This window comes from Parus major, chromosome 1A (genome assembly GCF_001522545.3).
Source record: "Parus major isolate Abel chromosome 1A, Parus_major1.1, whole genome shotgun sequence".
Lineage (NCBI taxonomy): Eukaryota > Metazoa > Chordata > Aves > Passeriformes > Paridae > Parus > Parus major.
In genome coordinates, this window is record NC_031773.1 from 33636735 (window position 1) to 33655929 (window position 19195).

Below are 19195 nucleotides of genomic sequence, written 5' to 3' on the forward strand. Positions count from 1 at the left end.
GTATCAGCCTAGCCTGTGAAATAAGTCAAAACAAAGAGATCAATGATTAAATTAGAATAAAAATAACAGATGCATATCAGTTTGTAGACAAAGACTTAAAGAAGGAGGTAAAACTGTGCCATCCACGGTACAAAATGGATTATGTCTGTCCACACAAATTAGCAGTCCTTGTGTTAAATGAGCTCAGGGCACTTTAATTAAACAGATGCAACTATGGGAAACAGGCCTCACCTTTGTAGCAAAATGTATTGAGTCAAGACTAAAAGCAGCAAATGCATGTACACATACTTGACAATACACCTTCTTTATTGGTGGCCTTGAATGTTATTTTAACACATTAAAATACTAAATGCTTTCACTTTCTTTAAGAAAACAAAAGAGGAAGTAGAATACACAACTACTACAGCTTGAGTAATGAACTTCCTCAACTAAACACAGTCTTAGGCAGAAGGACAGGTTAAATTTTTTCAATTAACAGAATTTAAATCACAATTTACACATATTGTGAGTGCTGGTGAGGTTTATAGTAAGCTAACCAGTGTAACCCAAGATAACACACTTTTTTTTCTCATTACCTAGCTCTGTTGAGCTATTCAGGCTTCTTGTCCTGTAAATGCTAATTGATTTGCATGTAAACTGTAATTTTGTAATGGACAGAGAGATCAGTCCATGTAGATGGAATGACATATGAGGTTCCTAAGTTTACTTGCATCATACTGTTGGGTACTGTTGGGTTTCTCTTTTGGAAAATTGAATGAAAATCAGCTTTTGAAAAAGAAACTCAGACCACTGAAGTGTGAAATGAAACACAATGAAGCAAAATGTTTATAAACAGATATAAAAGAATCAGACTACCTAAACACTTACTTAATATCACTGAAGATTAATAACATTGCCTGTATTTTTCAGTCTAAAAGTACTGCTTTTATATTTGATTTGTGGTAAGAGGAAATGTTTGATTTTTCAGACTGAACAACAAAAGTAGTCCAGAAGTTCATCTTCAAAATAGCATGTCACTTTTGGTACTTTTTAATGATTTGATCCTAGCAAATACATGAATGTTTGAGTCACAAAAGAAAAAAAAAGGTTTATGATTAGAATAATAAACTGCAGTGCTTTCCTAGATGGTACATATACACATTCATTTCAATGACATGGCAGCCATACTCATCACACAATTAAAGCTGGTGGCATTAAGAAACTGGTCTCCTGGCTTAAAAGGAAGACTGCTCTTCTATCTTCAAAGCATATTTATGTTGAGAGACATGTTACTGTAGTACCAATGTTTCTATAAGACATTAGTGCTGTATAACCTACAGAATTCTTCAGTAATTCTAAATCAAACCTGAGAATAAAGCATACATGTGAAACTATTGGAAAAAACCTGCTAATTCTGCTCATCTCGTTGCTTGAAAATTTAAACTTTATGATGATTTTACAATCAGTGTCAGTGCCACTGTTTTTCTTGACAGAGCAGAGAAGCCAGTTCACAAAAGGTGTTTGCCTTCATCCTGTAAACACTTGTGCACAGGCTTAATTTTATATCGACAGTCTCATTGAATTCAAGGGGATTATTTGCATGAGTGTTTTGTGCAGCAGTGCTTGCTGCGTTTAAGCCATTACTATAACATACATGTTTTGAGGGTCAATAAATTAGAAAGTCCACTTGTGTCATCTTGTAAATGCTTTTCCACTTTATTAAGACAAAGCGGATGGCAGGACCTGTCTCTCCACTGCTACCACACAGCAGACAAAACAGGAACTTTCAGACAATTTACCCCATTGTTGGGTCGTTCCTGACCTGAAACCTCCACAGGATAACACACAGCCTGCAGAGAGGCCAGGCCGCTCCTCCTGCGCTCTGCAACCCAAAAGGCGTTGACAGAGCAGGGCCACGGGGGATGGGATATCCCCTCTGGAAGCTGGAGCGCTTCCCAAGGGAGCGCGTCCACGCGGGGTAGGTCTCCACAGGCCCCCGGCAGCCCCGGGGGTGCAGGGGTGAGGGGAGGATCGGGGAGCCCCGCTGCGCCCTGACCCTGCTCACCCCCACGCCCCGATCTGGCCCGGCGCTCCGGGCCTGCGCGCCGCCCTCTCCCCTCACAGAACGGGATCGCAGCCGGGCGCGTCCCCAGCCAGCAGCGTCTCAGTGGGGCCGGCGGAGAGCGGCAGCATCCAGCAGCCCCGCGGCCTGCGGGCCCTGCCCCCAGCACTGGGCCGCGTCTCCCGCGGGAGGCGGAGGGAGCGTAGCCGAGAGAGCCTCGTTGCTCCTTCCTCCTCCCCTTCCTCCCCGTCCCCCTCAGCCCCTCCGCAGGGCCGGGCCGTTGCGGGCGGTGCAGCGGCGCTGCCCCCGCCCCTCGGCGCTGGCGGCCGGGCCGAGCGGCGGCGGGGTCACGGCGGCGGCCGGGTCAGAGGGTAAAGGTTGCTCCCCCAGCATCCTCCGTGCTGGATACTCAGCCATCTTGGATTCGCGGGACAAGAAAATTCATGCGGTGAGTCCGGCCCCGGCCGCCCCTTCCCGGCCCCGCCGCCGACCCGGGCCTTGCCGCCGTCCCGGCCGCGGCCCGATGTGGGAGGCCCGGGCGGCGGCGCGGCCCTCGGCGGGGCTCGGTGGGCCTGGGGCCGCCTTACCGGGTTTCCGTTTGCTTTTGTCTCCGAGGGGGAGCGGGGGGGACGCGCGGCGCCCGAGCCGGGGGCGCAGCCGCAGGCCCGGCCCGGCCTGCCGCCCCCCGCCCTCCTCCGCGGCCGCGGGCGGCGGCGGCCCCTGGGCGCCGCTCTGGGGCCGGGCGAGGCCGCGGCCCGGCGGTGTCGGGGCCCCGCATCCTTGCGGCCGCCGTTGGCAGCTCGCCCTGCGGCCCGCTCGGCCCGCCCGAACGGCTTCTTCCCGCCGCCGCCCCGGCGGCTGCTACCGGGCCTTCCCCGTCCCACTGAGCCCGGCCCTGCGGGGCCGCACGGCCGCCCTCCCGCCGCCTTCCCCGAGCCCGGCGCCGGGGCAGCGGAACCTGCCGCCCACGGCCGGGGCTACGCCGGCCCCGCGCTCCGCCGAGCGGCCGTGCGGCCTGCGCCGCGGGCCCCGGGCGGAGAAAGGGGGTGAGACGGGGGTGCTGCTGGCTAGCTTTCGGTTGAATTTTAAATTATTTTTTTTTTTTATTTTTGCGGGCGCCTGTTTCACTCTCCTCCTGGCGGCGGTTAAGGCGGTGTGTAAACAGGTTCTGGCTTTCCCTCGGACGTGTTTGTAAAACAAACTTGAAAGGAGATAGAGCGCGGTCGCCAGAGGAAGGAACCAGCCTTCCCCTGCCCGCCTGAGAGGCAATGACAAGGTCTGGCGTGAAACTGACCGTACTGGGAGAGGAGGTGGCACAGGGTCACAGGTTAGGGATAAGAGTGGGGATAGTAGGGTGGTGGGGAAAGATACGAGGGCCAGTGTTAGCAGTCTAGTTAGTATATGTATGTTCCTGGCGAAAACAAGGTACCAGTTAGTGGGTATTCTCGGTTTTAGGCTGTTTTTTTCTTCGTGAAGTTACAGGTAACTGTTTTGGAAGCTCTGTAATGTGGGAAAATGAAAATATGCTTGTATAAGGTGTTAGTTGCTTCTGGTGCTTGCTCACATCTAACACAAGCATGTTTAATTTCTGCTGTCTCTTTTATCAGAGAAAAAGTTGTTTCCAACTTTGCACTGTTCTATCCCCAGGGGAGGAGGAGAACTTTCTGTGTATCTTTCATAAATATATATGTGTGTGTGACTTGAATGTGTGAAGGAGACGCTCCTGTGTGCCTGCACAGCAGCAACATCTGCTGCTGGTGACTGGCTGCTAGTCTTAACTTTTCAGCTGGGGAAAGATAGATTAAGATGATCAAACCTGCTGTCATATCTGTTATTGGAAAACTTTATGTTTTGGGAAAGTTGGATTTGTTTCAGACTGTTAAGACTTGTGAAGACCTGCAAGAGCAAAATAATTGTAGAAGTTTATATTGCAAAGGCATCTTATTTTGGACCTGGAAGAATGGTTGTGTATGTGTTGATGTACTTTGAGTTCTCTTACAAAGACATTAATAGAACATAGCTCACAGGATCGAGTTTTGTGATCTTGAGCATGATGTATCTGTCCCATGCTTGCTTTTCTCTTCTTTTTGCCCCCAACTTCCACTGTTGTTGATGTTGAGTATTCAGCTGGTATGCTAAACTTCAAGGCGTTGACTGCTTCTGATTTTAGAAAGGGATTTGAATACTCACTTATCAAGAGCTGACTGACTTGACTTGCAAGTGTATTTCCGTTTTATTTTCAGGAAGTTGTTGATAAAGCTAAGAGTGTAGTAGTAGATAAACCTTGTCTACATATCTCTTCTAGAAACTTAATATTGCTGTCAAAGTAGTCATTGTTATTGCAACCTATTTGTGTGTCAGTTCCATCAAGAAATGAGAGAAAAGCCCTTGGCTAAACTGAAAATAAAGAAACCCCAGAAATTTATAATAAAAAATTGATTTGAATTTTCTTTAAAAGAACCAAATTTTAGATAATTGTTATTTAGTGGAAAAAATAGGACAGTTGGTGTGTCCTGAAGTTTGATGCTAAAAAATTGTCCCTTAAGTGGATGTTTCCACCTGGAAATCTTGGTCTTTACCTCAGTTGTTTCACATGAAAATTTTATGTGCCTGCAGCGGACTGGTAGATCTCAGAAAGTATTTCTGTTTATTTTTTTATATTTCTGAATGCATTTCTGTCTAGATAAAGATTAACTCTGAAATCAGGAACATTATTGCTTTTTTAGCCTCTGTTGTAGTTTTCTTAAAAATTACTCTAATATTCATGTTGATGCAAGGTCTGTTGTGTAGTAATTGCTAAGTTGTAACCTCATTATGGTTTTGAAGGGGCTGTGTATCATAAGTTTCTTTATTCAAAAATATCTTCCACCTCCTTTTTATGACCTCAAGAAGTGAATAGAACTTAAAAATGCACCATAGTTGAATTAAAACAGAGGTTTCTATCACCTGACTTTCTGACTTTATCTGGAAACTGATGAGAAATACTGAATGGCTTGTTTTCCTATGAGATAGTATAGAAAGTGCACCAGGTACAGAATTTTATTCTGAAGGAAGTAAACCCCTGTATCTAACTTTTTAAAATTGTCTTCTCTTAAAGCTATAATGTGCTTGAATAAAAGACACCTTAAAAAATGTGTTATTTAAAAAAGAAAAAAAAGAAAAATTCTTTAATTCTTGGCAGAATATTTGCCACATTTGTTGTGTGTGCTTATAAATGTTAGCTTAAATAGAAAGACCTTTACCAGTTTCTGTGGAAGTACAGTACTTTTAGGAAGTGAAATCAATGTTTTTACTACAGATTTAAATGATTGCTCTGTAAATGATACAGTTTTTCTCATTTTAAATTACTGTTAGTACAGTATGTATGTAAATTTCAAGTATTGACAAAAGCATAGAAGTTGAAGTTAGGTTAACTTCAATTTATCTGAGCTTTGGAGACATAAATAAGTAAAAAAATGTATGTCAGCATTTTACTATACAGAAGAAAACTGCTAATATATTTATATATTTGCTTGAAATTTATTTTTATATCTCAGTTGCATTGCACTGAACAGTTCAATACAGCTTGTTTCAGTTGTCTTTTTTGAGTAGAATTGGCCTATTTTCCCCCCTTGTTTTTTGTTTTTTTTTTTCCTTTACAGACGTGCTTTAGCACATAGGTGCTGGGTTTGTTGGTCTCTTGACCTGGAAAAGCATATGAATACCTGAAAGTTTGTGTGTAGTCTGTTTTGACTTAAAAGCACCTGCTTACATGCTGACAGTGAACTTTGTGCATGAGTTTTCAGGATGGATGGTGTATTTTGACAGCTAACTATGCTTTTATTGAGCATTATAATAGCGTAGGAAGAATTGTGTCAAATGAAAATGCTACACAGTAGGATATTTGAAATTGTCCTTGTGGAATTATTTTGGTTTTAGAGCAGGTGTGTATATACCAAGCATGGTCTGTGCTAATCAACAGGAGATTCTTACACAGGATTGAAGATATTTTTGTGTTTGTATATGCAAAAATGGAACAAAAAAACCTAACCAAAAACCCAGCCATAAAATGTTCATATTGCTTATAATATATATTTTATCTTTCATTTTTAATACTTCATAGAACAGAATATTTTTGTTGTGGTGGTGTGCACTAGCTCATCTTCTGGTCTGTGTAATAGGCTCTAAGTCAAGGTGTAAGTGGTTCTTGCCTAAAGGGGTTACTGAGAAACCCTTAACTTGTCTTGCTGTAGCACTGGTTATCAGTAGCATTACAGAAAAATGTGGATTATTTTTTCCCCTGACTTGGTTACTCTGCCATCTGATTGCTTTTTGCAGTGCTAATATGTATAATTTCACAACTCTACATATTTCCTAGGAGGATTCCTTTCAAATTATGCTGGTAGGTTAAGATTTGATTATAATGAAGACTTTTTTGAGACACATCCTTCCCTTGTTAAATTGCAGTGCAAGAGTTGTTAATCTTGAAATTCGGTACTAAGTAAACCATTGCTTCTTCCTGTTTTCCTTTTGATTTGGGATAATTTATGGGGGGATATTTTTTAGGAATTATTTTTTACCCCATGTCACTTGGAATTTTTTCCTGATTTTTTTTTTATTTTTTTTTTTTTGTTTGTTTGTTTTTTGTTTACTAAACTTCAGAAGCATTTTTAAAATCCTGCTTTCAGATTTTTTTGTGCTTGAGATTGATCAATGATGTTTGAATATAGGTCACTGAAGTCAATTTATTCATCATAAGGTGTAGTTTATTTAAACTGAAAACTGGTATAAAATGCTGCTGTATTTGTGGTAGATCAAATGGAAACTCTTACTTTCCATTGCTGTTGCTGAGCAGAGAGTAATCCATTGGGCTGAATTGGACTGTGTTTCTGTGTGAGTTACCTACTGAAGTGGTGGGTTACTCTGGGTAAGTCATTTAACCAATTCATGGTCAAGTTCTACTCTGTGGTAGGAGGATAATGGGTTCCTGTGTTTCACTTGCCTGGTTCATGGCTTCTGTGGAACCATGTACCAGTAGCAGTTACTACATATAGTTAGCCAAAACAATGTTTAACCCTCCAAAAAGATGGCTCTGTACCAAGTTCAGTAGGTGGCAATTGTCTTGTTTGTCCTTATGTGTTTCAGAATGGCATGTCCACAATATTTTCATTGCACTCTAAATACGTGTGCATTTGGAAACAATAGCAGGGAGTTTTCAGGCACCAAAAAGAGATGGCCAACTATTTTTAAGATGTTAATATTTAGATTTGTAGGCAATATCTTGGCAAACAAGTTTTTCTGAAGCTGTCTTTGTAACACAGATAATGATATTGTAATATCATATCTTTTCTGTCAGAGGGTTGTAGGAAACGCCTGTTTTGGTGTAAAATGAGCAACTAATGCTTGTGTCAGTGGACTGTGTACTTGTCTTGCAGTCTATATGACTGTGTGAGTTTTTGCTTTGAGCTTCAATGGAATAGTAAGTATTTTTCCCCTTCCAGCTTATGAAAATTGCATTGTTTGGGGCAGAATGACTATTCCCTGTAAGCGTTTTTTATTTGAATTTTGAAAACTATTCTTGCAAAGGAAATGTTGCCAGAGAATTGTAATGATGGAAAAAATGTCTGCCAATGTTCCTTCTGTTGCACTGCTGTGTAGGGGACTTGTTTGGGTATATGCTTGAAGTCTTTTACCATTCAGTAGTGATGAGGTTTGTGAGAAAGTACTTGTTGCATATAAGTATTTATTTTTTGGAAAAGTTTTAAAACAGGAAAACGTGTGAAGCAGGTATTTTATGTAATGACTGAGCAGGCTAAAAAAAATGTATGGAAGAAGGTCATCTCTTGAATGTTTGTACCGTGTGTTGTGATGTGGAGAAGTGGAAATCTGAAAGGTTTTCAAATAGAAATCAGCTGTAAGCAATGTCAACTTTTGAAAGACTGACAAGGTGATGAGCAATTCTGAATGTTAAAGTACCTTGTGATGCTGTGTCCAACTGTAAAATGGTTTTACACAAAAAATAATTTTAATGAGATGTTTATTTATTGCAGTGTTGGTACTGTATGTCTTGATACTTTGCTGTGTGGTGTACTTTTCTTAACATGTCAAAATCACCATTGTAAGATAGAAAGGTATTTTATGTTGAAATCTTAATTTATTGGCTTATTTTCTGGATGTGGTTGCACATTTCCAGTCAGATCAAATTGATTAAGATCAGCATTACACATGACAGTAAGTCAGTATCAATTTTTATTTTATGGTGGAAGTAAAAGTAAATTCAGGAATTCAGGTTCGTTTGCTATTGTGGTATGGAGTTAATTTTCTTTGTTTGGTTGGTTTTTTTGGGTTTTCTTTTGTGTGTGTTTTGTTTTTGGAAACTTTGGCATTTTTAGGATGATATGTTTTGGTCAATAAATACATGTTTTGTTTCCCCCAATTTCCTGGAAGTTTAGTTAGGCAAGAGCATAAATGTTGTGAGACATCTATGATGGAGCAGGGACTACCAAAATTTCTTACAAGGATAAAATTTCATTTTCAGGAATTTGGTGGTCTTCTGAGCTTACCTTAGGTCAGTGTATGTTGTGAATACCAGCAGGATATGGTTGATGGCAAGTAGTAGTTTCATTGGTATTAGTATTTTAATTAGGAATTGCAAACCTTTAATATTAGATATGATCTTAATCTTTTATTGTCTATGAAAGACATGCAACTAGTTTAAATGTTTGGTTTTTTTTAAAGCAACTGGCTGTTCTTTTATGGTGCACAGGGTAGATTCAGTTTTTAATCTGAATTAGGTTTTATAGCAAGAGATCATCAAAGTCTTGAAAACTAGGATGACCAGATGTAGAGCTGGTTGGTAACCAGGAGTGGCTCACTAAGAGCAGCATCTTTAACTCCTCCTTAACTATGTGTTCCAGTGTACAGCTGCTGGCCTCTTCTATAGTAATAAATACCTGCTTCTGCTGAGTCCAATTATTAAAGCAAAACCATTTTGAGCAGTGTATTTTAAAACTTAGTAGACTAAAGGTACTTCACAGGCCCTGGTGTTAATGCTACTTAGGAGGGAGCCTGGAGAAGAGTAACAGAGGCTGAAAATGACTAAACACTGGTAGTAAATGAATAAACAGATAGTAGATATGTTGATATCTAGTAGATAGTAGATATAGTTGATAGTAGAATGTGCTTCATGGATTATTTTATGTTTTTACAAACATAAAAATTGCAAGAAACATAAAAAAATAAAATACAAGAAACATAAAAATCTAAAATAAATAGGTAACACAGCTTTTGAGTTAACTGAAAAGTTAAGCATTTAACTGAATTTATATAAATTTGCTTCTATATGGAAACTGAAATCAGAAGGAGAAGTTAAGATTCGAATTATGGTCTTACAGACCTCATAAAATCGTGTCTAGGTGAAGAAAGGAATTTCAAATTAGTGCACCCTCTTGGAAAAGAAATAGTCAGACATGATCTGGTATGTATTTGGTAGGATGGCAGCTGGTTAAGCATCCTGTAAACACATGCAGACTTTCAGTGTCTGTACCACAACTCTTTTCCCGGATATGGGGGGAAAGTTACAAAGAGATGTGTAAAAGAAGGAAGTTAAGGGTTATCATGGTTTAAGTGTTAAGAAACAGAACAAATATTTAAGAAACTAATTTTTATTAATTCTGCTGCTCATAGCAAAGATTTGTATGATTAATAGTGTTTTTTTGTGTTTTGGTTTGTTTTTTTCTTTATCTACTGAATGTAAATTAAATTTTATAGGCTCAGATGGTTCAGTATTTTTGTGACTGTCAGGAGAGAACTTCAGTCTGGATCAAATCTAGTATTCTGCTCCAACTGAGCAATTGTTCTTTGTGCATATTGATGTAACTGTCCGTGGCTCTGCAACAGATTCCAGTGCAGTACTTAATTTTGTAATGTGATTCTAAAAATAAGTGCATAGTCTTATGTAACACATCTTGTATTGTTAGCACCTAGAGGCTTCATCCCCACTGGTATGAAGTGGAACACAGCCTACATAATTTTTGATTGTGGGTATTTACATCTGAAATACTTTCTCTGTCAGTGTCTTATGGGCAAAGAGTAGCTTTGTTTTGGGAGTCGTGTAGTAGTTTTAGGAATATCAGATATCTTGTTTGCATGGTGAAGTATGTTACTCCTTTGCCTATCTGAGCAAAACAACAGTTGGAAAGGTACTGTATAGTTCAGTAGACATTTGTTTCCCTAAAGCAGCTCTGTGGATTCCTGCTTACAGGTATGTGTGCTTTCTCAGAGCCCTCACTTAAATTGACTGCAGTGGAACTGTAAGAGTTCTGAAAGTCTGTGGATGCTTCAGACATGAAAATGAGATGTTAATCATATTAGTGCAGCTTTGAGGGCAAACTTGAAATCAGCTTGAAAAGAAGGGTGACGTTTATGATCAAATTACACTATTCTGTTCGTTTCTGTACACCTCTTGCTGTAGTCTTAGCAATGTTTTGATCTCTTTAATGTGGCTTTTCTCATGCTTTTTGAATTTGGGCTGCAAATAACATGTTAAATTAAATGATAAAGTGCATCATGTCTTGCTGATAGGATGACACCTGTACAGAGCAAACGTGTCATATGTAAATAATTTAAGGGACAGAAATCAAATTTATCAAGAATTACAACTTTATCTGAGGAACTTGGTTTTCATTTTTCACTACTTCTTGAAGTAGGTGCTATGCTTTCACATTAAGGGCACAGCTGAAATTTCAGAGGAGAGGATTGAAAGTTCATCTCAAAGTCTGAGGCCTAAACAGAGGCAACCATTCTTTATTCTGTTGGTGTCCCTCTAAAAGTTAATTTTCTACAGTATTGTTTACTGATATCCCAAATGCTTCACTTTACAAGGTCCTTCTCTTCCCCTGAGAGGTCTGATACTTCAGTGGAGAATGAATGCAAAGGGATCTGAAGAAATAGATACTTGTAAAATGAAACAAACAGGTAATCTCTTGATTTGGTTGCATCTTTAACAATAAATGAGATGTTTTTAGATGCTTTTAATGATTGTTTGATCTGAACAATTCAAATTATTTAATTTTCTAGCAATGTCTAGGCTAGGTAGATATAACTTTGGCTAGGTGGATATAACTTTGGGGCAGGGGGAGTGCTGTCCACCCTCCGACTTTCTTGTCAACTATGGGAGTAATCTGGAAAGACTGAAAATATAAAGCTTGATATTTATGACACCAGAAGCCCAAGCTTCAGTGTTAGGATTACCCTTGGCAAAGTGTGAGTTACTTCTGTCCATCCTGAGGCCCAACAGCACATATGCATATTCAGGTAGTTATGTGATATTTCTAGAAGTGTAGGTTTTGTTCTATGTGTAGAAAGGCTGAGACTGTTCCCCAGCCCCGGTGGAGCAGGCATGCGCCTCTGATAGGCAAGGAGAAGGTGGGTGAAGGAAGAGGCCTGTGTGCAGACCATGCCATGTTGTTCTGATCCTGGTGTGTCAGCCCAGGCCTAGCCTGTCACTTCATACTGTGCTTGTAGAGAAGAAATGCAGTATTGTTATAGCAAATATGTTTTTCTGCTCTGTCTGGTATTATTTCCTCTTTTTCTGGAGTAAGTGTCCAGGGAGCCAAATGCAAGAATAATGCATTGGTTGTGTATTTCAGCATTTTTGTGCACAGTTTTTTTTTTTTAAGAGTGTATCCCAGAGTTTGCTCACCACAGCTGTCTGTCATCTGTTTGTTCACTGTTAAGAGAAGACTGCTAATGTGAAGTAGGTCCTGCACTGAGCTGTCTTGGCCTGGTTTGAGTAGGGCTGTGTCAGGAAAATGTTGGTATCACCAGGTTCCTGAGGGATTGTTAAGTGAGAGGAGTTTAATGAAAATAATGTGCCATTTATTTTTGTGTGGAGAATCCTTACACTTTACTTGAAACACTTAGTTGTCCTGTTAATATAATTTATCATTGTAAAGTTAGTGTGTTTATCCCTCATTCATCATATAACTTGATATTTATGAAAAGCTTCAGAGTTTTGTGGAAGATGGCATAACCTCCCTTTCCTGTCTAATTAAGCAAAACTTTGAAGTTTTATGTGAGGTTTATTCAATATCTGCCTTTTCGACTTGCAGCTTATAGAATGGATAGTTATTTTATTGATTAACACAGGGTCAGAATGAGCTCACATCCCTCTAATGTTGCCCTTGCCATGGCATGCTACAAAATTGTGTGTGTATGTTTTGATCTTTCTGAGATATTAATATTTTGGTGGTGAACATCAAAAGTTTTCTGTGAAAACTTTCAGTCACTAATAATTGTAGTGACACTTTAAAGTATCTGTTACTGTTTTTACTGGAAAAGCAAGAAGTGCGTAACATCACAAGAGAATGACACATTTTGCCTAGAAGGTAAGCTTCTGAGATTGTTATGTATGAAGACCATTCAAAATAATTCAGTTGTCATTAAACTAATGCTGAAGCAGGAAAAAAAGTGAAAATGGTCTTGCTTAATCAGTTGCCCTCATGCTTTGTAGTGTCAAACCCAGAAGACATACCAAATTTTGTCTTGGTTTGCAAAAGAAAGTTCCCTTTCGTGGTGTGTTTCTTCTGTATGAATGCAATTTCCACAGTTTTGCCCACAGTGTAATTATTTCATTTTTTTCTCTCTCTTCTTTATTTTCCTCTCAGAGGTGAGAGTCCCATGGTGGTAGGGGTGCTGTCTTAGAACAAGACAGACAGCTGCTAATAGAATGGGTTCCACTGCAAGGCCTTGTCGTTCCTGGGAAATATCACCAGGTCCTGCGCCTGTCAGCAGTCTGACTTCTGTGGAAACTGCCAAACTGGCAAAGTAAAATGGGAAAAAAATCAGAATTATAAATGGCAAAGTTACAGATAAAAACGTGTCCCTTGAGTAAGAACTGGACTCCTAGTGATACCTTGTAATTACACATCCATTATGAGAATCTAATCTAAATTTGAGGTTTGAAGTGATAGAAATCTATGCAACACTGCTGAGATGGTCATATTCTTCACATATTGCTGCTTTAATGTGAAATATGATTTACAGTCTTAGCTAGTAGAAGTTTAAATTTTTTTTCATTTTGTGTGAGAAGCTTTGAGTTGGGTTAGTACATAAACCTGGAGAGCTTGGTTCCATCCAGTCATGAAGGCTTCCCAGTGTTAGTACAGGCACATTATGGTGAGGAGTAAAGTTTTGTGTGAAGACAGGGGTTTAGGTAAATGCAGGATACTCCAGGTAGCCTTTTTTTGTCTCCTGTACTCCCAGATTGCCTCTCTTTTTGCCTTAGGTATGCTTATGATTTGTTTGTTTTTGTTTGGGGTTTTTTTGTGCTTTTCTTACTCTTTCATCACTTCTTTTCACTGGGTTTCATTTCTTCCCCTGCAATTTAAGATGGAAAAGTGAAGTTTTGGATCACCTCATTGTTCTTACTGATACTTTGTTTTTGTATTGCAATGTTAGACTTGTCTCATTTTCAGTTCATAAACTGAGAGGGATATAGGTCACTGTTTAAATGACTGTTAGAGGTTTTCTTGCAAACAAACCCCTCCCTCAGTACATAAAACCCTGCTTCAGTGGCCATTAAAATTGCTAACTCAAGGGAATCTGAATTCAAGGAATTCTGGAATGAAGGTTTTCCTTCCCATCTTAACTCAAGTTCCATCTGCATGTCAGTTACAAAGTTTTTCTGATCAAATAGTGTTTTCCCCAGAGCACTCTAATCTCATTGATTAGAGAGGTTTTATGGTGTTCTCACACGGAGGTTTTTCTTTTTTAATCCCATTGTTCAGATCATGCTATCCAAAATTTTAGGCAAATACAGGATTGTTTTCTCTCCAGTTTCTTCATTACAATTTCATGAAAGTGCTTTATAATATGTTTTTGAAAAGTTACATTTTTATATTGCCTCACTGAAGTGACAGCCATACATTACAAATAGAGAAACTGAGATACTGGCTTAGTATTTCATAACAGAAATACCTTCATTTAATTTGCAGCTGTAAATAGTTAATGCTTCTCCATGGACTCATGAAATATTTCAAGCAGAAGGCACTTGTGCAAATCTGTGTGTGGCTCCTTCAGCATTATTTAAAAAAAATAATAAATACAAACCTTAATGGACAGAAATGAAATTGCTTTACATATGTGGCATTTAAACATCTTAGCTGGACATGTTTTCTTTCTATAGTCTCTGTGTCATTAATTAGCAGAGGTGGATCTTGACAGTGGTCCCTGGTCCATTGGCCAAAAGAATGGGAAAATCCAGAAGGGATGGGTGCAGGATCTGCGGCTCTGCATGCTGTAGTGTCTGGGTCTTTGGGATTCTCTGCCTACCCATCAGCATCTTACACATCTCTTTCTTTCTCCAATTTCTTTTTCTGTTTCTGTTCCGAACTTCAGTTCCTCTTCTGGTTTCCTCCTCCCCTGTGTTATAGCTATTCTCCTGATAGCACCCAAGTGGTATTTAAGACAATGACAGGCATTTCTCAGTCCTAGGATGACTGGTCCTTAGCTATCTCGTGGCTAAGCTTACATCCACACCATGGCACAGCAGTCCTGTGGGGAAGGGGAAATGTGTTGTAGAACAGCAGAGAGCCTGCACTGCACGATCTCAGTGTAGCACGTGAGCAGGGTGGTGCACAGCCTTGCAGCTGAAGCAGATTTGAGCAGGTCTTCATTGGGGTGGTACACAGTGGCTTCCTAAGAAGAGAACATACTGTACTTGTCACTGTTACACAGCATTCAAGTGCTAGAGCATCCCAACATACTAGATTTTAAAATGTTTCCAGCTGGAGGGGGGTATTTTTCTGTTGAAAAACATTGAACTGTCTTAGCTGCTCTAAAAAATAATAAATTTGATCAGTTGGCCTATAAGATGGTTAAAGGTTGTGTTTGGTTCTGAAAGGCTTATGCATTCTGTAATTTGGCCAAGTGAATGAATATGGGGTCATAATGACTACTGTTATACAATACAATATTACTGCCTGTGCTTTCTCTAACATTTTAAGTTGGTCTTAATTTAGTAAGACTGAATTGATGTTTTCATAGCTTTTTCTTCTTCCAAAGTAGTGTATTTGAAGGTGATTTTAAACAAGGTCTATATTAAAGTGCATTTTGTGTGCATGCAATTTATTGTGCTGTTCTGAACATGAAGCATAAGATGAGCTATAGAAAATTTCTTGAAAATCCTTAGTTTAGAAATGTTTGCTTAAACTTAAAATTACAGGATTTTGTTCAGAATTCCCAACTTTAAAATATACAGTTTTCATAGGGGGCTATCTGCCCAAGATATCTTTTGAAAATGGCTCTGGAGTTAAATGCTTAAAAAATATTTGATTTTTATTTTATTTTATTTTCTGAAAGGAAGTGTCACTTAGGGAGATAAGTTATGTCCATAGGAAAGTTTTTGATATTTTTAGAAATGGATTGGAAAGCAGTTAGCTATAACTTCATAGTTAAGGAATGAATGCTATTGTTTGTGTTGTAAATGAAAATACTTTCTCTGTAAGGATATAGGAGGATTATGTCATGAGAAAAAGGGTGAAGCAATTAAAAGTGAAAGTGTTACAAAATGAGTGAATGTTCTCAGGTGAGGTGAAGATTTTAGTTTTATTTCGTGTGTTCACCTGCATTAAAACCTACTGTGAAAATAGTAAAGATGTTTATTTAAGCAATATATGACTCATTTTCTCCACTTTTGTGTTTTACAAGTGAGCCCTAATACTCAGACTCAGCTGTAAGTCCTTGGGTGTCAGCTATAAGATCCAGATCTATCCCACATATCTTTCTCCACTTAGTTTATTGATTTATTGCTGTTGAGTCTTCTGGCTTCAGCTGGCTAACAGGTAGGCATGTTGGCCTCTGCAAATCCAGGTGAAGAAGCACAAGAACTTGAAAATGCGTGCATACAGAAGGGAGCATTTGCTCTGTTAATGAACGTGTGTAACTGAAAGAGTGCGTGTTATGGCAATGTGTAAAACAGGAGACGTTGTAAATGGTGCTGTACCCTTGTCTTCCTTTTCAGACTGTGCTTGTGGCAATACACATGCAGCCAGTCTTAATGTTGTGCAGATATGCTGCAAATAATCAGGGATTTTCACTAGGATGGACTTAAAGCATGTGAGTTGCTGAAATAGAACTTCCCTTTTTATGCTTCAGTTTCCAGATGGGTATTTTTTTTGTTACTATGCAGGTCTTCTTCTCTGTGTGTAACCCAAGATTTTGGTAAGAATCTTCTATGTGAATAGGCAGTAGAGCTGTTAGACCTGTGCTAAAGCATAAGAATCCTAATAAACCTGGTATCATTATAGCAATTACAGTATAATAATGATTGAGAAACCTTTGAATGATCTTAGAAAAACCCTGCAAAAACCCAAAACCAAACCCTGTGCAACAGTGTATAGTCAGTAGGATCTCTATAGGATTGCACATTTTTTGAAGACTGCCTCTGATGTGCCTGTGTGAGTAGTGATTATCGAGACGTCAAATGAGAATATGGTTAGCATATTTTCCTGTTAGGGATCAGTTCTTGACTTGTATTTTCGTCTCCCCCACTCTGTCATCCTTCCTGTGTTATGGTGCTTGTCCTTCTTGGTGAAGGGCCTGTATTGAATTATGGTTTGTTTACAGGCTCTTCACAGGCTGCTTACTGCCTGCTCTTTAGGCACAATGCCTCTGGGATCCTTTCTCTTCAACCTTCTTTGTCTGGCAAAACCAGAGTTTGTACTTCAGAAAATTTATTTAGATTCTTTTGGTTGAGAGATAATTTTTTGTCTGTATAATTTTATAAGGATGTGCAGTGTTGCTTTTGCAATGCGTGCTTCCTCTTTCAGATGCATATATGAATGTTTACCAATTCTGACTAAAAAAATGTGTTTCAGTTTCATGCTTTTTTAAAAAAAAAATTAATCAGAATGGTATAAATTGGATTAGGAGTAGAACATTCAGAATAAAAAGTATGCAATATATAATTTTTGCTCAATGACTCAGTGTCCTCTCTAATTGTGCACTTCTCTTGAGATCTATTGTGAGAAGGTCCCTACTGAGCCACCATGCTGTCAGTATGAAGTTAACTCAAGGTGCAGACTTTGCTTGCAAAAACCTCCTAAAAATATGAGCTGTACTATTTGCCACCAGTTTGTGTGTCCTAAGAAAGTTCAAAATCAGGCTACATTGTTTTCCAGGTTTTTTCAGTGCTTTTTTTTATTGTGTTTTTATTTTATTGTTTATTATTTTATTTTTATTCTTTTATTGGGGTTTTTTTTCCAAGTATGTAATGTATTCAAGAATTATATTATATTACATTATGAGTTTTGTCAGTGGTAATTTATCTTTCTGATGTTTTTGTTCTTTAAAATGTCTGTTAAGCTTTCTAACTGTAAAAATATGCTTGATACTGATGGACTTACATAAACTGGTGGACTTGCATATAAAGAGGTACTTGATTTTGTTTTAAAAAAGGAGTCTTGGATCATTAATAAATGTAATGGAAAAAATCAAATTTTCTGAAAAGCGATGCATAAATGGTTAAGGGAGCATCCAATAGGGCAGCAGACATACGTTATTCCCTTTTACATCACGTAACTGACACATGTTAATCATGGTATGCTTCAAAGGAGTAAACTACTGATACAACTTCTTTCATTTGGGCTTTTATCTAACTAAACCAGTTAGAAAATATGACACTCTTTCATACTTTATTTAAAACTTTTAACTTAGGTTTCATGTGGTTTTCAAGATTCTTCAAGGGTCAATTCCTTTAAAAGGTGAAATTTCTGTTGTATTACGTGTCAGCCTTGCTGAACTTAATTTCAGTATTTAAACCAATAGTTTCTCAATATTTAGTTAGCAGTTAATAAATTTAGTTGTGAAGATTCCTTTTGTGTGTGCATGTGTCTTCATCCTCTTACAGAGAAGTTTTGAGTTTTTTGGATTTTTTTTTCTATTTTTGCTGATTTTGCTTCTTTAGTGAAAAGTATATGTTAACCCTTAATTTGCAAATGTGAGTTGCAATCTCCAACCTGATATGCCATCAGATATATATTCCAAAATTGGACAGTTAGGTTTTTACATACAGATTTTTTTTGATGGATTATACAGCCTTAGGTAATGGATATGGTACATTTTCTTTTTTGTAGAATTAAGTAAGCAGTTCTCAAGTGAACATCTTCCTTACAGAACCTTCTTATAGGAAATACACCAAAATTAAAAGCATGATGCCCATTTAAAAATACCTTTAGCTTGTGTCCAGATAGGAGACAGAGAGTAGTGTCTTCTATTTGTTTCAAAGTACTCCTTTGTTAAGTGAACAGTTTGGATTATTAGGATGCTTAAAATGACCTGATGGACTTTGTAAGTAAGGTTTTGTCTGTAATGTCTCTGTTAACCCATTAATAAGGTCTCTGTTAAAGGGTTAACACAGATATTACATAGGTATTAAGTCTAGGTTTCCTCAGTTAACTTCAAGGAACTTGCCATAAGTTTGCTGTGAAAAGCAAATGTCCTGAGCCAGGGATTCCACTGTTGTGGCTAAATTAGGAGCAGGAGAACAGATTTGGAATCTTCTGATTTGGCTTTCAGTGTCCTGGGAGGTACTAGCTGTTGATAAACAGATGCCATTAAAGACTGTAAGAAGGGTGTCCCCTGAAAGCTATTTAAGGGTTTATAAAGTGGAATTATTGTTATTAATATGTTCTTCATTTATGTGATTTCTCTGATTCCATGGAGCTGGTCTTGCAGCTCATGATTCCAAGGGCAGAGTGGAGTAAGCTCTTTTAGAATTATTTTTGCTTACCTGTCATATCTTGAGAATGCTGGCTTCTAACCATTCATAGTCTGCAAAAGGTACTTTCTACAGGCACTTGTATTGGGTTTGGCTGAGATGAATTCACTTTCCCACAGCAGCTCTCACAGTGCTGTGCTTTGTATCAGTGGCTGCAAAGGGGCTGATAACACACCAGTGTTTTGGCTACAGCTGAGCAGCTCTGGCACAACATCAGCGCTGTATCTCCAACATTTCCCCCACATCAGTAGGCTGGGGGTGGGCAAAAAACAGCTGACCCAAAATAATCAAGAGATATTTCATACCATATGAAGTCAGCTCAGATGTAAAAGCTAAGACAAAGAGGAGGAAGGGGGGCGATGGTATTTGTTATTTTACAAAGTTTGCCTTCTGCA

General features: G+C 38.9%; 1 protein-coding gene across 1 annotated transcript in view; it reads left to right on the forward strand.

Moving 5' to 3' along the window:
• The first annotated feature begins 2364 nt into the window (after nt 1-2364).
• Nucleotides 2365-19195, forward strand: part of CNOT2 (CCR4-NOT transcription complex subunit 2) — an 82909-nt gene continuing 66078 nt past the window's right edge. Inside the window, exon 1 of the mRNA XM_015628405.3 lies at nt 2365-2489. The gene's annotated coding sequence lies outside the window, so the exon portion shown is untranslated. The remainder of the gene's footprint in view (nt 2490-19195) is intronic.